This window comes from Silene latifolia, chromosome 2 (genome assembly GCF_048544455.1).
Source record: "Silene latifolia isolate original U9 population chromosome 2, ASM4854445v1, whole genome shotgun sequence".
NCBI lineage: Eukaryota > Viridiplantae > Streptophyta > Magnoliopsida > Caryophyllales > Caryophyllaceae > Silene > Silene latifolia.
Window position 1 is genome coordinate 192,148,289 of NC_133527.1, and position 18,509 is coordinate 192,166,797.

At 42.3% G+C, this 18,509-nt stretch overlaps 1 long non-coding RNA gene across 4 annotated transcripts; it reads right to left on the reverse strand.

Annotated features, from left to right (window-relative positions):
* Positions 1-14,071: 14,071 nt before the first annotated feature.
* Positions 14,072-17,867, reverse strand: LOC141644067 (uncharacterized). Of its 4 annotated transcripts, none has more exons than XR_012543884.1 (5): positions 17,694-17,867; positions 17,329-17,481; positions 16,616-16,746; positions 14,641-14,708; positions 14,072-14,367 (listed from the first exon to the last, which is right to left on the reverse strand). It is a non-coding gene; the product is annotated as an uncharacterized LOC141644067 (long non-coding RNA). The 4 variants fall into 4 exon arrangements; XR_012543885.1 differs by lacking the exon at positions 14,072-14,367 and adding an exon at positions 14,530-14,550; XR_012543883.1 differs by lacking the exon at positions 14,641-14,708 and having other exon boundaries at positions 17,694-17,858.
* Positions 17,868-18,509: the final 642 nt, after the last annotated feature.

Genomic DNA, 18,509 nt, shown 5'->3' on the forward strand with positions numbered 1-18,509 from the left:
GCGCGCTTCGTGAGAGTAATGTATAACTATATAGTACTCCGTCATAGCATAGTTTGATACCGCAAAATATTTTTCTTGTATAAGGTAAGAAAATTAGATTGATCAATTGAGATAGGAGCAACTTATCCCATCCTTTCGAATGGGTGAGATAAGTTGAACCCATCGACTTTCAAACCACCTCGAAAGTGTTGGACATAAATGTCCAATATAAGTCATAAAGTCAGCAACCTTATTGGTTTCACGGAAGTAATGTTTAATTATCACTTCATCGAAAGAATTAAGGTCTTCACATCCTTATAATATTAGAGATTTCTAAGGAATTTGTCAAGTACTACGAATTGAGTTAATAACACATAAATTATCACCCTCCACAATTAGCTTTGAGATAACAAAGTATTTAGCTGCTAAAATGCCTTCTTTTAAAGCGAGATCTTCGATACCGTAAAATGTTTTGTACAACATGATACCAGAATGGCATAATGTGTGAGCTTATTAAATACAATATCAACATTTGCAATTTGCAACTATCGTCATTAAATTATGTTCGCCGATATCAGGGCCGGTTCGGAGGGGCGGTGGCCTAGGGCCCAAGCTAGAAAGGGGCTTATTTGTCTAGGTTTTAGAATAATAGTAGTTTGGAAAAGGGAAAAAAAATATTTAGAAAAAACAACAGTTTTCTAATTTGAGAATGATCTTCTAATTTCTCATCCTCACTCTTTCTCTCCTCTTTTTACCAGGAGCCAAATTCTCGACCCTTTTTTCTTTAATTAAAATACTGAATTTAGAAAACTCTATCTTCTAATTTTCAAGCAACAGTTTCTCAGTGTTATATGACCATTGATTAAGCCTCAATCATAATTAGGTTTTAATTGAGGTATTCTTCTAATATGTTATTAGATCTCCGCACTCTTGATAAAAGTTAACGCCTTAAGAGTCATTCATATTTCCCTTAACAACATCCACCACCCTTACGGCGCCTTCCAAAATTCCGTGAATTGTAGCAAACCCACTAATAATACTATGGTCACAACTCTTCCGGCCAAACCACCGCCAAAATTATAGGGCATCACCTTACCGGCCAAATTAACACCATTGTATCATCTCATTACAAAAATTCGACCGCCAGTCATTTGGTCACCAATAAAATTCAACCGCATCTCCTTAGGTGGGTGAAAGCAAAACCACCCACCCAAATACAGACATGACTCCGCCCAAAATCCACAAAGCCTCTTCCGTTTCACTAAAGAATCACCTTAAATCCACCCAAAATATGGACATTGGCCTTCGGTCATTGCCAAATTCGGTCACCATAAAAAAATGTTGCTTTCCCTTTCCACCACCCTCATGGCCTCTTAGTCCTCAATATAAATCTAACATAAGTGTAAACAACGGATTTTCACATAATTGATATCGCATGTTTTTAAAATAAATTATTATATATTGTATTTTATTAAGGGCCACAATCTACACTTTTGTCTAGAGGCCCAAAAAACTCAGAAACGGGTCTGGCCAGTGTCTTAAATAAGGGTGTTTGGCATTCATTTGTCGTCTTCCAAGAATAATCACAAAATATCCTCGTCTTGTGTACTAGTAAAACTTTCCTTTAATACGATTACACGAGTAATATTTATTCAAGGATTGTAAATCATTAGTTTAAGCACAAATATTTGTATAAGGTTATTTTACACAAGTTTATTGTAAAACAAGTTCTTTTAGTAATTATTATATATACTCGCTATTTTCACTGATATGGACAAGAGGTGGCAATAATCATGGACACGTCAAGAAAACACGATATGAAGTTAACGGGTTAGGGTTAAGATGTTGTGACTCATTTAAGCAGTTGAGTTGACATGAACACGACACGAAACTTAAATGGGTCGGATTAGGGTTGGACTCTTTTGACACGAAATCGACACGAATAACTCATTTATCTAACAGTGTTATAATAAATTTGGGTTGAATCAATGATCAAACCAAACAATTTAAAAATAAGCATGTTCCGGGTGTAATTCCAGAGCAGTTACTTGTTACCACCCGTGCTTGTAGAATGACGTCCTTGATTGAATCCTCCTTTTGGTCTCCTGAAACAATGAACAAACTGAGGGCTCGGCTTTGGCCGAGCGTACTCACTCCGACGCTCAAGTCAGTGGACTTAAAGAGATAAGTTGTTGTTACTTGGCGAAGTATATTTTATAGAGAGATAAGGAAGATATTACCAGATGAATAGTGATTCTTAGGTTAAATTGTGGATCCTTTCCTCAATGAGGGTTGAGGAGTATTTATAGACTTTCACCTTTTGTCACGTAGTGGCCAAGTGGCCAAGTAGCTAGCAGGTGGAAAGACTGATCTACCCTCGGCCGAGGGACCCGTGTCAGGCCGGCGGGCCCTGTTGACTCGCCGCCGAGGGGTCTTGGATATGAGTACGCGGATATGTGCCTACTGGCTAGTTGTCTAGCCGAGGCACGAGAGAAAGCCGACAGTTGCGTCGGTTGCTAGGGTCATTTGTCTAAGTCGTTGACTTCTTTGTGGATATCTTTGACCTTGCTCAATATGTTGACTTGGTCGGTGGTCGCGAGAATATGCCCCATCAATTTGCCCCTAGCGTAGTCTATGCCGTGGTATGGACCTTCGATGAGTGTTGAGCGTATTCTGCGCAAGTAAAATTTTTTTCCCCCGGCATCTTTCTACCTCGGCTTGGTTCTGCATAGGCCGTACCATATCCCCCCTCCACATGGATGTGTAATGGACATCAGATATGGAAAAGAAAGTGGCGCTGGCCGAGACCGAGGTTGTGAGTGCCGTGTGCTTTTGATTGCCCCCAGCCGGTGCTGCCAAGCTTGGTTGAATCAGCGGGCCGTTTGGCTAGGATCTGTCTGAGGGGACCTTGAAGAGGTTAGGGCTTGATAAGGACGGGAAGGTCGTTCAGCGGCATCCTCAGGCTGACGCGCGTGATCGTAGACTGGCTCCCAACGAACTCATGGACAAGCAGCTGAAGGCACTGGACCCGGCGGTGGCTCAAGCACGGGTTCTCGGAGGCGTGCCGAAGAGAAAACCAAAGGTAGCGTCCAGGTCGGCGACGGCGTCAATCCCAACTCCCTCTTCAACCCCAATTGTCCAGAAGGAGCATGTGGAGATCGTCGATATCACCGAGGAGGTGGTGACCGTTGCGAAGGGTCCTCCTCCTCCAAAGAAGAGAAAAGAGCCACTGCCGGCTTCTACCGTTGCCGGGGAAAAGAATGATTCACCCGGTCCTTTATCTAAGAAGGTCCAGTTGGTACGGACCTAACCCGTGGTTCGACTTAGCTGGTTCATTATGCATTCCCGATGACAGACTCTCGGATGTGTCAATGAATGTTGACATGGATGCGCTGTGTGAATTTTTTGTAGATCCGTCGTCGGCAGCCGCCGTTCTCACCGAGCGGCAATTAGAGAAGCGACGAGAAGGCGGGTGATAGAAATGTCACCGTTGACTCCTTACTCCAGAAGGTTCCCCCCGCCGAGCTTGTGGCAGAGGGTACGAGAATATACAAGAGGCTGGCGAAGTGGACTCAACTAGCTGGCTCCCACATTATGGAGCAAGAAAAGGCTATGGCCCAAGCTGGGTCATTGATCGAACGACTTAAGCTTGATCTTTCCGCTACAAAGGGGGAAGCCGGGAAGGCTAAGCTTGACCTCCTTGCTGCACGAAAGCGTGTGGAGGAAGCTGAGAAGCTGCTATTGGCCGAGAGGGCCAAAGTTGAGGTTCTTGATGCCACCACCGCCAGTTTCTTTGGAGGAGCGGGACAGTATAAGGGCGGTTCGACGCCGTTGTTGCCAAGAGGGAAGAATGGAAGGATCCGTATTTGTCTCGATCGGAGGCACATAGGGGCACTGGGATATCCTTGCCCAAAGGGAGAAAGATATCGAGATGCTTCAAACCGAGATCATCCCTAACATGTGCGCTCAATTCCGGGATCGGGCCGAGGAAGCGACTAGGGAGGCAATCAAGAAGCTCATTCCTGAAGGCTCCTTCCCGTGGCAAGAATTTGACCACACGGATGAGATGGCCGATGTCGGAAAAAGCGGGCACGGAAAAGGCGAGGAGAGGAGGCGAAGGCGGCTCGGAGAAGCCGAGGCCAAGGCGGCCTACGATGCAAAGTTGAAGGAGGCCAAAGAGGAGGCTGAGAGGCTAAAGGCACGTGAAAATGACGAGCTTTCCTCCGGGCCGGCCACCGAAGATGATCTTTTGCGCCGCCGCCGATGGTGGGCGGCAACAAGCGTAGGGAGACGGGCGGTCGTCACCGGACTCACCCAAGCATCTCGGATAGCTTTAGTGTTCGGGGCCAACTATTGAGCCTTTCCTCCCGCCATCTTTTGGCGCTTCAAATGTCATGTCTGTAACCTTTTGCTTTTCTTTTCCTTGTTTTTGTAAAACTTTGGTAGGTTGCGTTTTGGCTTATCCCTATGGGGACGGTCGTCGTCTGTATTCTTCTCATTTGTAACCTGTTATCATTTTTAATAAGAGTTTGCTTATTTTGCCTCTGGTTTGGCCGAGGTCTTCTCTTGTCTTCTTGCGTTATTAATTGAGCGCTTTTTTTCATTTTTACCTTCGGCTTGGCCGAGGCAGCTAGAATGCGTATCTCAACTGTGTTTAACGTCTTTTTCTTGAACATGTTAGCATGTTGGTCGCTTCCTCTTTCACTCTCGGTCTAGCCGAGGCGTCGGAATTGCGCTTCCCAACCGCCGTTGTGAACATGTTAGCGTATCGACCGTTGTGTCCTCCTGCCCAGGCCTTCGGTTGGCGAGGCGACTAGAGGTTACGGCGCGACAGCGTATGTTAGCGTATCGACCGTTGTGTCCCCTGCCAGGCCTTCGGTGGGCCGAGGCGACTAGGGGTTCTGTGCGCGACAGCGTTCGTATCTGTCAGCTATTTGGTAGTGATCTGCTAGTGGCGTCTACTTTTTGATAGTGGCTAGTAGCGTCTACCTCTTGGGGTGCTTCTTTGTGGCGTCTACTTCTTGATAGTGACGTCGTGGCGTCTACTTCTTGATAGTGACTGCCGTGGCGTCTACCTCTTGGGGTGTGCTTGCCGTGGCGTCTATTTCTTGATAGTGGCTAGTGGCGTCTACCTTTTGGGGTGGCTGCTTAGTGGCGTCTACGTCTTGATAGTGGCTAGTGGCGTCTACCTCTTGGGGTGGCTAGTGGCGTCTACTTACGATAGTGACTATGGGGGGAAATGAACACTTTGATGGAAAACTTGGACGATTCTTCATTAGATATAAACATGTGTCGGGGTGCCCACAGTTGTCTTGGGCACCTCCGCCGCTATACAAAGTATTTCCTGAGATTGTCAGCGTTCCAATGGCTCATTAAAGGCACACCCTCCATGTCTGTCGGCCGGTGTGTACCCAGCCTTATTTCTTTAACCACTTTGTAGGGACCTTCCCAGTTAGCCGTCAGTTGCATCCATGAGGTCGCCCTCCTGTTGTAAGGATGGGCTTTTCCCCTTCTCTGACTTCTTTGCCACTTTGAGGGATTTCATGTTGCATCCTCTGGCAGATATCTGGACGTTGACCACCTCGTCCTTCTCGTCCTTGGAGACAAGCTTATGCGCTTCCCCCCGGTCCGAGACATACATCAGTGTCAGGGCCCGGATGGACATCACTGCGTCGGCCTCGCTCAGTGTGACTCGGTGTGACGATCCGCACACTCGAATCCTTAGATTTATTTATGCTTATGTAATTTCATTTCCCTTGTACATTTGTAGTAAGTATTTTCTTAGTAGTTTTAGAATAGGTTTCCATAAATAGGTATATCGCTATTCTGAACTAAACTTGTAAAATCAATGTTTCCTGCTACCAGGATGTAAATATCAAATTTCCCTCTTTAGGGAGTACTAGTGAATGAAAATCTACTTCCTACCTTGTGCCTTCGTATTTGCTTGTTGTTGCTTTGTTGTGAACGACTATTTGCCTTCACTTTACTAACAAGCCGTGTTTGTGGGATCGACACTAGGATCCCGACTCACACCCCGAGACCCGAGTATCGTGCTAATGGGAGATCCCTCACTAGTACGTAGAGCCTTGTCGCTTGCATCTTGCCTTGAGAGAAGGCAAAGGTGCGCGCCACGGTCCGGCAAAAGTAGCGGACCGTGACACTCGGCCTATGAGAACGTTGTAGACGGACGAGCCGTCAATGACCACGAACTCAGCTAGGACATTCTTAGCCGCATTCCCCTCGCCGAACATCACCGGCAGTCTAATTGACCCCGGGGTACAGTAGGCCGGAAAAGTCATGTACAGTGGTGGTGCGGGGGCTCAAGTCCCCGACTTTTAGACCGAGGTTGAGAAAGCACTCCCTGAACATGATGTTCGTGTAGGCGCCTGTGTCAATCAGGCACCTCTTGACCAGGTGGTTGGATATGTCCAAGTGGACTACGAGTGGGTCGCTGTGAGGGGCGATGACTCTCTCGTAGTCCTTCCTTCCAATAGTCATATCGGGGATGTTGGAAGCGGGGATCGCTGTTTTGGGCACAAAGTTGATGGCCTGATACAGCTCGTTCAGGTGTCGTTTGTGCCCATGAGCGGACCCACCATTCTCGTTGCCCCCGATGACAACATGGATCACTCCTATCCGTTCAAAGACGGATTTCTTATTTGAACCGCCGGCATCAGTCTTTTGGCCTTTGGCAACATACTTGCCGAGGCTCCCCTTCCGGATCAGCTCTTCAATGACATTCTTCAGATGCCGACAGTTGTCAGTAAGGTGACCGGTGTGGCCGTGGTACTCACAGTACTTGCTCGTGTCACCGTCCCCCTTCGGCCTGGGGGGCCTTTCCCACTTCTGACCCTCGTTCTAGCTCGGGGCAAAGACCCTCGGCAGATACGACCAAGGGGGTGTGGTCATTGAACCGTTTTCGGTAGTACGGTCTGAACTCCCGGCGCCCGCCGAGTTCATTTTCGGGCAGATCTGTCGACCGTGACCTATTATTGTCACGGCGTCTTTCGTCCGGTTGTCCTCCCGCGGCTTTTTTCTCTCGAGTGCCGGCCTCGCCGGGCCTACCCAGGTTTTGTGGTAGTCCTGCACCTTTATGGCCTGGTCGACCATTTTCTGGCGAGTCAGGTTCAGCCGCCGCACTTGATGAGCTCATTTTTAAGTCTCCTCTCGGGAGGCCTTTCATCGATCGAAGCCGCGCGCGATTCATTGCTCACTCACGAATCTGAACCATGGCGTCGAAGCTCTTCACATAACCGGAGAGACTCGCCTCCCTCCCTCTGTTTGATAGTCGGGAGATCCGATGTCTCGACGGCCCCTCTCTTATTGCAAGAATATTGGGCTAAAAATATGTCCCTTATGTCGCCATAACAAAGATATCGACCGTTAGGCGCCCCTTGTACCGACTTTGTGCCATCCCATGCAAAGTGTCGTCGGGAAGACTCGGCACCAAACCTCATCAAAGTTGCTCCCAAACCGACATGTAAGACTCGAAAGCCTCGGCGTGGTCGGGCCGGGTCGCCTTCTCCTTTGTATGATATGGGTGGACTTTAGCTTAGTCGGCACCGGGGTCTCTAGGACGGAGGCGCCGAGGGGCCGTCGACCACGTGTCGAACGACACGCGGCGATCGGCTCCTCACATCCCTAGTCCGGCTCCTCTCCCCGTGGCGGGAAGGGCTTCTTCTCCGACTATGGTGAGTCGGACTTCTTTCACTCCTCCGGGGCGTGCCTTGTCGGTCTTTGCGGCGACGCCGTCCTCCCCCGCGAGTGCGGGAAGGACTCAGTCTACCACTAGCACTCTGGGCTCCTCCGGCGTCTTGACAGGGTCGCTTCCCCTAGTGCTCGTTCAAGTTTCTCGGAGTCACATTTTGGGCCCTGGTCTCTGGGACGGGTTCCGCCGCTCTTGTCGGTGTGACGAGTGTGAGTCGGCGTACTACCAATTAGGTCGGGGAGCGACTTCCCGGTTTTCTTTGCATCAACCACATGTCCCATGATGGTGACCTGGTCGGCAAGCGGCAGCGTCGGTATTATTGGCATCCGTACTCGGTTGAATTACTCGGCGGTGGAGGGTCGCGCAACCCCAATTGTGGACGGTATCATCTTGGCGAGAATTCGGTTTCGTCGGTCACGAATACTTCTTGTTGTTTCGACATCTTCTTAGCTTTTTGGGTGGGTTTTTGTTTTGTGTTGTTTTTTTGTTTGGGAATGAATGTGACTAGCTTCTAGTGTCTTCCCCACAGACGGCGCCAATTGTTCCGGGTGTAATTCCAGAGCAGTTACTTGTTACCACCCGTGCTTGTAGAATGACGTCCTTGATTGAATCCTCCTTTTGGTCTCCTGAAACAATGAACAAGCGAGGGCTCGGCTTTGGCCGAGCGTACTCACTCCGACGCTCAAGTCAGTGAACTTAAAGAGATAAGTTGTTGTTACTTGGCGAAGTATATTTTATAGAGAGATAAGGAAGATATTACCAGATGAATAGTGATTCTTAGGTTAAATTGTGGATCCTTTCCTCAATGAGGGTTGAGGAGTATTTATAGACTTTCACCTTTTGTCACGTAGTGGCCAAGTGGCTAGCGGTGGAAAAGACCGATCTACCCTCGGCCGAGGGACCCGTGGCGGCCGGCGGGCCTGTTGACTCGCCGCCGAAGGGTCTTGGATATGAGTACGCGGATATGTGCCCCTACCAGCTAGTTGTCCTAAGCCGAGGCACGAGAGACAGCCGACAGATTGCGTCGGTTAGGGTTTGTCTAAGTCGTTGACTTCTTTGTGAATATCTTTGACCTTGCTCAATATGTTGACTTGGTCAGCGGGTGCAGAATATGCCCCATCAATTTGCCCCCAGCGTAGTCTATGCCGTGGTATGGACCTTCGATGAGTGTTGATCGTATTCTGCGCAAGTAAAAATTTTTCTGCCCCGGCTTCTTCTACCTCGGCTTGGTTCTGCATAGGCCGTACCATATAAATTGTTCCGAGTGTAATTCCAGAGCAGTTACTTGTTACCACCTGTGCTTGTAGAATGACGTCCTTGATTGAATCCTCCTTTTGGTCTCCTGAAACAATGAACAAACTGAGGGCTCGGCTTTGGCCGAGCGTACTCACTCCGACGCTCAAGTCAGTGGACTTAAAGAGATAAGTTGTTGTTACTTGGCGAAGTATATTTTATAGAGAGATAAGGAAGATATTACCAGATGAATAGTGATTCTTAGGTTAAATTGTGGATCCTTTCCTCAATGAGGGTTGAGGAGTATTTATAGACTTTCACCTTTTGTCACGTAGTGGCCAAGTGGCCAAGTGGCTAGCAGGTGGAAAGACTGATCTACCCTCGGCCGAGGGACCCGTGGCAGGCCGGCGGGCCCTGTTGACTCGCCGCCGAGGGGTCTTGGATATGAGTACGCGGATATGTGCCCCGGCTGGCTAGTTGACCTAGCCGAGGCACGAGAGACAGGCCGACAGGCTGCGTCGGTTAGGCTGTCTAAGTCGTTGACTTGCTGTGTATATCTTTGACCTTGCTCAATATGTTGACTTGGTCAACGGGTGCAGAATATGCCCCATCAAAGCATTTGCATTCATCATTTTTGGAATAATAGGGTTAAAACTGAGTTTATGTTCACTAGTAGAAAAAGTCTCATTAACATCGCCCTAATGACATCAGTTCTTAATAAAACCGATGTAATCACTAATAATAGAGTTTTTAACATCGGTTTTAAAAAAAAACGATGTTAATCATTTTATTTTTATTATTTACATCACTTGTTAGCATCGGTTATTTGAAAACCGATGTTAATTTATTTACGTTGCATCGTTTTTGTTGAAAACCGATGTCAATTTAATTAGATAAGATTTATATTTGCATCAGTTAATTAATGAACCGATGTAACAAACTTCCATTATTGTTTACGTGAGAAACCCTTCATTTGTTGAAAACCGACCTCAATTTAATTAGCAAAACCGACCCTTCATTTGCCTCCCTTCCATAGTTTTCACAGAAACCCTATGCAAAACCCTTACAACCCGTAGTCGCCCTTCACGGAAACCCCACGCACAACCTTTCGTTGCCCTCTTCTTCACACCAGGCCGGCCGCTGCACCTTCATTGCTGCAACTTCTCTTCTACGAGTTCAATTGCGAATAAGATGACACTTGATGAGTGAAACACTCCTCGCCACTATACCTCCTTCAACACCCACGATTCCGCCGCACCAGAAATCCCACTTGCCAATCGCCGACGACTTGTTCACTACTCGCTTCGCCAGATCTTTCCCACCACTGGCTCCTCCTCCCTACCAGTTCTCCTTGAATAGGTATGAATCTTGTAATTAGGGTTTATAGAAATTTCATAATTAGTTGCATTATACTGTTGAATGATGTTATTGTTGTTTTGGTATGATAATTATAGCGTAATTGTTGCTGGATTTGAAGTATTTGACTTAAATTGATTTGATTTGATAATTAAAGTTGATCAAATTATAGGTTTTTGGTTCAATTAAAACTAGTACCTATACTTACTTGATTATGTGAATACCCGATGGTGACTCTATTCGGAGGTATTGTCGATCATGACTACTCTAAAACAATATAAGGTATTGTACCATTCTCTTTTCTTTGTCATGGGTAGGATTATCCATTAGCGATGTTGTGTAAGCTTTGGGATATAATATGGGAGACCAATATTAGGACTAATATGATTAGCTCTAAATGGGGGTGGTAGTTTTTCTTGCTGTGATAGATCACCATTGGATGTTGAATGGAAGTGAGCTGTCCACATAAAACTAATCAGTCCAAAGTGACTAATTCTTGAAAATATTTACCTTTGTTTCTTCTTTGTAAACTAATGGACTATTTTGACTTCTTAGTTGATCATGTATACGGTCAAGTAAGATCAGCTAACCCTTCCTTTATGTCTTTCACACTTGTAATGGGATTAAAATTTTATTGATTTTTCTTGTTCATATGCTAATTTAAGCATAATGTTTATCAATATAGATGATGTTGCATGTCCGTGGTCATATTTACTCATATGTTGAGCATGCTAGCCTTACATCTGAGAGGTAAAATAGACATGACAAATTTAATTTGAAAAGTAAACATCTTTGAGATTAGGGAGGTATAAAGCTGGATTCTTATAATTCAATGATGAATTTTTTGGACAAACAAAGTGTAGTAACTTGTTTAAGTGAAACAAGGCCTCATGTTATGTGAAATTATATTTTATGTGTGTCTTGACCATTTTCTTTTTTTCGTTGCTCGGCCGGAGAGGTAGAGGAAAGAAGAGCAGGAGAGGGTGAAAGAGAACATGCAGAACTATAGAGAAAATGCAAACATTAAGAAGAAGCTCGTGAAAGAGAAGCACAAGAAGTCTTCTTTGAAAGAAGTGTTTAAGTGCATAGAAGGATAGGAAAAACTCCTTCGATGGGTGGAACTTGAGAAACAACTGAATTCATCGAAGTCTTATCCTTATTTTTTTTTGGTAAGTTTCAAGATATATTGTAGCTTTTCTATTTGCTTACCATTAAGAGTACTGCTCCTCAGAACGGTAAGTTTCAAGATATATTAGAATACATGATTCTTGAACATTTTATTCATGTTTATCACAAAAACAGTCACATTCTCTGCAACATGATCCGAACTAGTGGTGAAACAAAGAACATAGGAAAATAAAATGAAAAGACAAGAACTTTGAAAGAAATACGTAAAAATGGAAAGGAATATTAAATAGAAATAAGTGTAAGTATTGAGTTCAGTGTGGAGTTTGAGAAAGTAATGACAATGTTTGTGTTACTTGATGTGCGATATTATGTTGGTTCTTGTAATTTGAAAACTCAACATTATGTCTTGAACCACTACAATATTGAACATTTGTGCCTATTTTTTACTTCCTTGATGAGTTGATACTCATCGACGGGAGTATGAACACACTAGTTTCTAATATCTCTTTATCGTTACGTTGTTGACTGAATCTAAGTAATGACAATGATATTGTTTTCAAGCATCCTCATTGTAAAATAACACAACAAATTAGTTGATCCTTTGTCTAACAAAAGGCTTTGTGTGTGTTTGTTCTTCCTTGTCGAGTTTACAATTTAAATCAAGGAAAAAGGGATGTAGGAACTGTCTCAACGATGGGAATCATGGACAATGTCAAAGATATTTCCCCAACTGCCGAAGGTACATATAGTTTCTCCTCTAACCTTCTATGGAGTATTAGCTTATTACACCGCCATTCCGCCAACATGTCATGTTATATTGAATACATGTTTACGTGGTGAACTTCTTGTATGGAATTCGTTATTTGGCCTTCGCAAAGATTACTGATTCGATAAGATGAAACCCTTGCTAGCCGAATTTAGCTATATGGTCGTATCCGATGCTTCAAGTTGTACTCTCACTAATCGTAGTAGTGTATGTAGTATTCTTCGAGTATTATTTCTAGTTATGGCCTAAGCAGAAAGATTTAATTTACTAGGATCATTCAGACAAATAGCTAGTGATATCACTCTTTTGCACTTATTTTTGCAGCTATGCTCTGGTCAGTATCATCAGACATCAGGAGCATATAGTTGATTGGCTGATAGACCCACTGACCTTACTTTATATAGATTGGGGATTTGAATTTAATCTACATTAGCTATTTAATGGACACGTAGAGACATGCCTGGTCTGTCATGGTAGATTTTCTGCTTGTGGTACTGAGATCTTACGAGTTTTTTGGTTTGTCATTTGCATAGGAGTTAATCACTAACTCGGTTCTGTATAACACTATATATATTGGAAGATGTGTTCAATTTTGCATTAGCTATTGACATGAATGGTTGGTGATTTATACCAACACTAACTTTTGTAAGTATTGTCTTCAACACTGCAGACACATGCAAGGTTGATCATGTCATGCATGAATGTGGTTGAGCGTGTCCATGGAGGTTTCTCAGCTAGTGGTGATATTTCAAGTGGGTATGGTCATTTGTATGAGTTATTGTCGATATGAATATTAAGATCGTGGCCTCTTGCAATTGCAGAATAACAAAAGAGGAGTATTACACTAATATGTTAATTTTTTTTAATTACACTTGTATACTATCATTATTTAATCAGGTAGTATTATACATGTATCATATCTATTTATGTGTAGATCTAAGAATATTTATGTTAAAAACAAGTGTATGTTTATAATTTTGGAGTATTTATTTATTTATAAATTGTGGGTTTTGGAAATATATATATATATATATATATATTTTTAATTGATTGTAACTTTCATTTGAGGTGTTTTCCCAATAAAAAACGCCTCAAATGTAATTTTTTTTATTTAGAAATATACCTATTTACATCGGTTTTAGTCAACAAATGATGTAAATAAGGTGATACTTACATCGGTTTTAGTCTATAACTGATGTAAATAAGGTATATTTACATCAGTTCTGTACCAAAACCGATGTAAATTAAAGGCTATTAACATCGGTTTTAGAAAGAAACCGATGTAAATATATGCCATTTACATCGGTTTTAGAACCGATGTTAAGGTAAAAATACTATAAACGTCGCCCCCAGAAACATCGCACAAAAACCGATGTAAATGAGGCAAAATAACCGATGTCAATAGGACTTTTTCTACTAGTGGTTATTTGTTTATTTGGGTTAAAAAATATTTGCTTGAAGACAAATGGGTTAAACAGGTCGGTAAGGTTATCGACAAAGTATGGGTTGGGTTAGGGTTGAAACAAATGACTTGTGTATGTAATTGAGTTCGGTTAAGGTTGGGGTAGTGGTGACCAAGTTGACACGGGCACAACACGACACGGCCTAATATATTTGCCAAGTATAATTACTAGTATAGCAACCCGTGCTACAACACGGTAATTTTATAAAGGTTGAATATGAATTTAATTTAATGTAGATGTACTTTTATATATACTAGTTGTTCCTCCGCGCGCATCGCGCGCGGAGTCCCAAAGACCATCTCCGTCTTTTTAGAAAATATTTAGCCTGACATGATCTGTATATAATATTTAGTCATGTAACTTCTGCCTTACGTGAACTTTCTAAGGTAATAATTGTTAATAATGGCTACATATTTGTTTAGCGAAAACAAGATTAGATAATGACTATAGATGCTCGCTCGTTATCTAATTAGCTATAATTCACCGGTACATCTTATGTATAGCACCCACATTATACATCAAACGTGTAGAATGGCTCTGAGAATGTTTCGTTGCTAAATAGTTTCGTATTTGGCCAACACTTAAACCCCAACATTACAGTATACATACCCAATGTACTACTAAACGAAGAGTAGTACTGGCTAAATATTTTCCATTGACAGAGAAACGACTTCCGTGGTCACTCGTCATAACTCCAACTCAAGTGTTGTCCTGACCTTGCATTTTGTGGTTACCTGTGACATGGATAGAATCACATTAACTCGGGGAAGAGCAGATTCAATAGTCCTTATAAAGACAAACTACTCCAAAAATTTAGTTGGAAGATAACCATAATTGAACAAATTTTGAACGGAGACACAAGTGCCCACCGCCTTTTCTCCATTTAGAACTTAGAACTGCACTCAACTGGCTTAACACTAATTGACATGTGATTAATGTAAGAGAGGGATCAATTTTAAACGACGTGAAAAAATACAAATTCCACGCTGTTAATCATTAAATAAAACCTTTATAGCAGGATCCTGCTCCTTGAGGTACCTGCCTGCTCCCAGTAATGGTATGTGCAGCTCCTATGCTAAAGTATAAAAAATGATGGCAATGAGGAGGAAGAAAGAGGGGAAAGGGTTAGATTAATGAAGAAGTAAAGAAAGTTAACTAAAAAGGTTGTTAGTCCAAATTCACAATTTGTGACATTCAACACTTCACATCCCGTAGATTTTATACAGTTAGTAGAAGGCATGTCCTTCTTGCTACTGACAGTGGTGTTACCATTTTGCATATAGTAACCATGCCTTGCTACTGACAAAGTGTCAATGGTAGTACCATCGTCCATGGCCAGGTATATTTGCGAGCTTTCTTGGTTTAGAATTGAATAAAGCCGTTAAGATGACCGATAAGCGTATAGTAACATACATCTGATCTCGGTAGCTTTGTCTATACTCACTTCAAAAGCATTGTAAAACTACCGTGAATTATTATTTCTTAAAGAGTGTCCACCTTTTCTTCCTACACTCTTTATACTACATTTCAGATATCCTTGAACATTTACTTCAACCTTTTCCCTCTCCAAATTCCAGGTCCCATGGTTCCGTAAAAGGGTGGGTCACGATGTAGTCCACATCATCCCTCCTTTGCGGGGCTAACCATTGAACCTGCCACGTCGTCTCTCGGATGATTCACCACCATTGTAGATACTAAACAGATACGAATAATCAAAAGGATATCCAATAATTTCAAAATTAGTACTACCCAGCAAACACTAAAAAAACACCAAACTTTACCCGAAAAATTACAAGAAATGACGTACACAGAACAAGGTCAGATCTTTTCATTTGTAACACGACGAAAAAGTTACACTTTGCTGTGAGAAATTTGAACAGGGGTTTAGTGTATCCTTTATATCAATATGGGAGTTTCGATACTATTAAAAATGACAAGCAAGCAGAGTGTTGAGGGCAATAATGAGCTTTTCCAGGATGACTCTTACAACTACTGAGGTGACACCGTGACAGTAGGAACTGTTAAAAAATGGCTATGACAACAAGCCAACTAAATCTGGACCCGTGATTATGCTGCCAGCGGTTTAACTTTATTGAAAACAGCCTAACCTTCAGCAACGTAATCACCACCATCAAAATAACCTACCAACATCTCAAAACTCCCACTTCTGCCACTAACTTCAACACGAATACAATGAACAACACTCCCATCATCACCCAATCCAAGAAGAACCAATTCAACCACCCATCTTTCAAGCACCTATGGTAGATTGGTAAATCACAAATTATAGAATAAAACCGTCTTACAGCATGACATGGTCCTTTTAGTAACAACTGAGTGTTTTCATACATAAAAGAACCGTCTTACAAGTATTACATGATTAATTACTCTTATTAGTTGATTGTACACCAAAGTTTAAATTTAATTTTAGAAATCCATGTACAATCCATGTATATTGATATTGCTAAGAAGGCAAAACTAAATTCAAGTGATAAAAGCAAAAAATTCAAGTGCTAAGAAGGCAAAAATAAAAGTGTAATTCTCGATCTTGACACCATATCCATCGACAATATACAATTCCCGATAAACCAAAACTAAATGCAAGTGATAAAGCAAAAAATTCAGCCTACCATTCACAAGAAGAATAAGCTAAACAAGACCTACCCCCAATACCCACCAAAGTAATTTATCTAAAGAACCAAACCTCCAGATCAAAAAATCAAACCCGAGCGGCTTAAAAACAAAGAAATCTGTATGTGATGAATTGAGCATACAGAAACAAACACAAGAAAAATATAAACAAATCACAGGTTGTTTATATTGTGGGAGTGTGGGACGGTGTTCAGTGAGTGCAAGAGAGAGCTTTTGTAAGAAGTGCAAAGTTCACACTTGTGTCGAGGGATTTCAGAGAAAGGAACTATGGCCGATAATTTGGCACGATCCACAATAATACATGAATCAATCATCAAGGAAAAAACGCACCTGAGGGATGATAGTTGCTTCTGATTGTATCCTCAAAACTTAATAGACCGCAAAATGGCACATTCTTCTTTCTTTATTTGGCTGCTTCTGACTTCCACTCTTAGACTTATCCAATATCAGTTCCTTGAAAGCTATTGTATAGTAAAGCAAAAAACAGATTTAAATAGATCGCAAAATGGAAGAAACAATATTCTGCAACAATTAAAACCAAAACTATTTAAAGAAGAGCGCTTGTGAGACTGTAAATTTCCATAGTTCGGAAATTAAACCCGCTACAAAATCATCAAAAAAATCGTACTCGTTGCAAGATGTCAAAGACTAAGTAGGTAACCAACATATTTCCTCAACTACTCAACATATTTTCATCTCTCATAAATTGAGACTCACCAAGTACTCAGTTGGCATAACTCAGGTTATGGAACATAAACTAAGAAAGGAAAATACGTGTTTGACGTAGCGAATCGAGTACACAACACCTATATTTTCAGCCAGATGATATCAATGTTTCATATCCATTAATCAATCCTAGTTTCATTACTCAATCCTAGTCAAAATAGAAAGATTGCAAACGGATGGTTGAATCCCTAAAATTTCAAAAAAGATTTAACAATTACTCATAAAGTCGCTGCCGCAATCTTCAGACCAAACAAGTGGTGTACAACATGAATAAATGGCTGAATAAATGAATGTGAAAGGAGGAAGAAGAGACACACCCAAATGAAATTGAAAGAGGCATGGCCGCTATTGTGTCGCAAATGACGGAGGTTACAAATACGGTGCTGTGTGAACTGATTTGACAGAATACGATCAAGATAATCACCCTAAGTGACCCACACAAGGTTGATGATTCCAGTTTTTCATTATCGCTGTAAAAACCAAATCTAAAATCGTGTGAAAATCTGGGAATGGATAAGCGAGGGTCTAGAGCACCCTTCAATTGATTTACTACCACCAACATTATGATCATCTTCGTCACTAAAGCATGTACAAAGTATATGTTATCAAAAAATGAAAATCAACAACTAATAGAAAAACTAAAACCAGGTGAATGGAAAAGAGAGAAGGAAGAATCACTTACTGAATTCAACACCTGCGGACCTAACTACAGACAGAAGAGTCAAGAAAGAGAAGGAGAAGGATAGAGAAGGAGGCGGGTAACAGGGTAAGGAAGAAAGAGATTGAGATTAGGGATTCAAAAAATGAGGAGGAGAGAATGAATAGGAAAAACGCTGTAGAGCTCGTGATAGGCACGAGAACACTGGCCTACTGTAGCCAAACCCAATATTTTCCAAAGTTCTTACATTTAGAAGGGTTTTAGAAAACGTAACCATAAGAAATATTCCATATATGGGGCATAGTGATTGACAACAATATTATTATTAATTGTGTAGAATATTGTAGTAGAAATATTTCATATATGTGTTGACTAAAATATTTTGACTACAATGTACACAAATTCTTGTTTGTGACGGCACATATCCGTCACTCTTGAGTGACGGATACCATTTTACTTCACAAAGTACCCACTTTTTCTCTCTCTGCAACACTATTCATGTTGTTCTCTTTCTCCACTAACCCATTTTGTTACCATTTTATCTCACAAAATATCCGCCACAAATGGTAACCCGTCACAAGGGAGACCAATTGTACAATGTATTAGAAGGGAAATATATTAGAAGGGAACATTCTAGAAGGGAATATTCTGTATGGGGGGAAAGATGAGCGGGAAACTTAAGCTTAGTTTATAGGGGATGAATATATTTTTTTGGTCTAAACCATCCGGTAATCCGAACCATATTGGGCCGGCTAATCCGGATTTCGGGGTGTGTCCAAGGATTACGGTATTTAAACCCCTCCCAATCGCAGTTGTGGGGGATCGATCCGCAGACCTCCC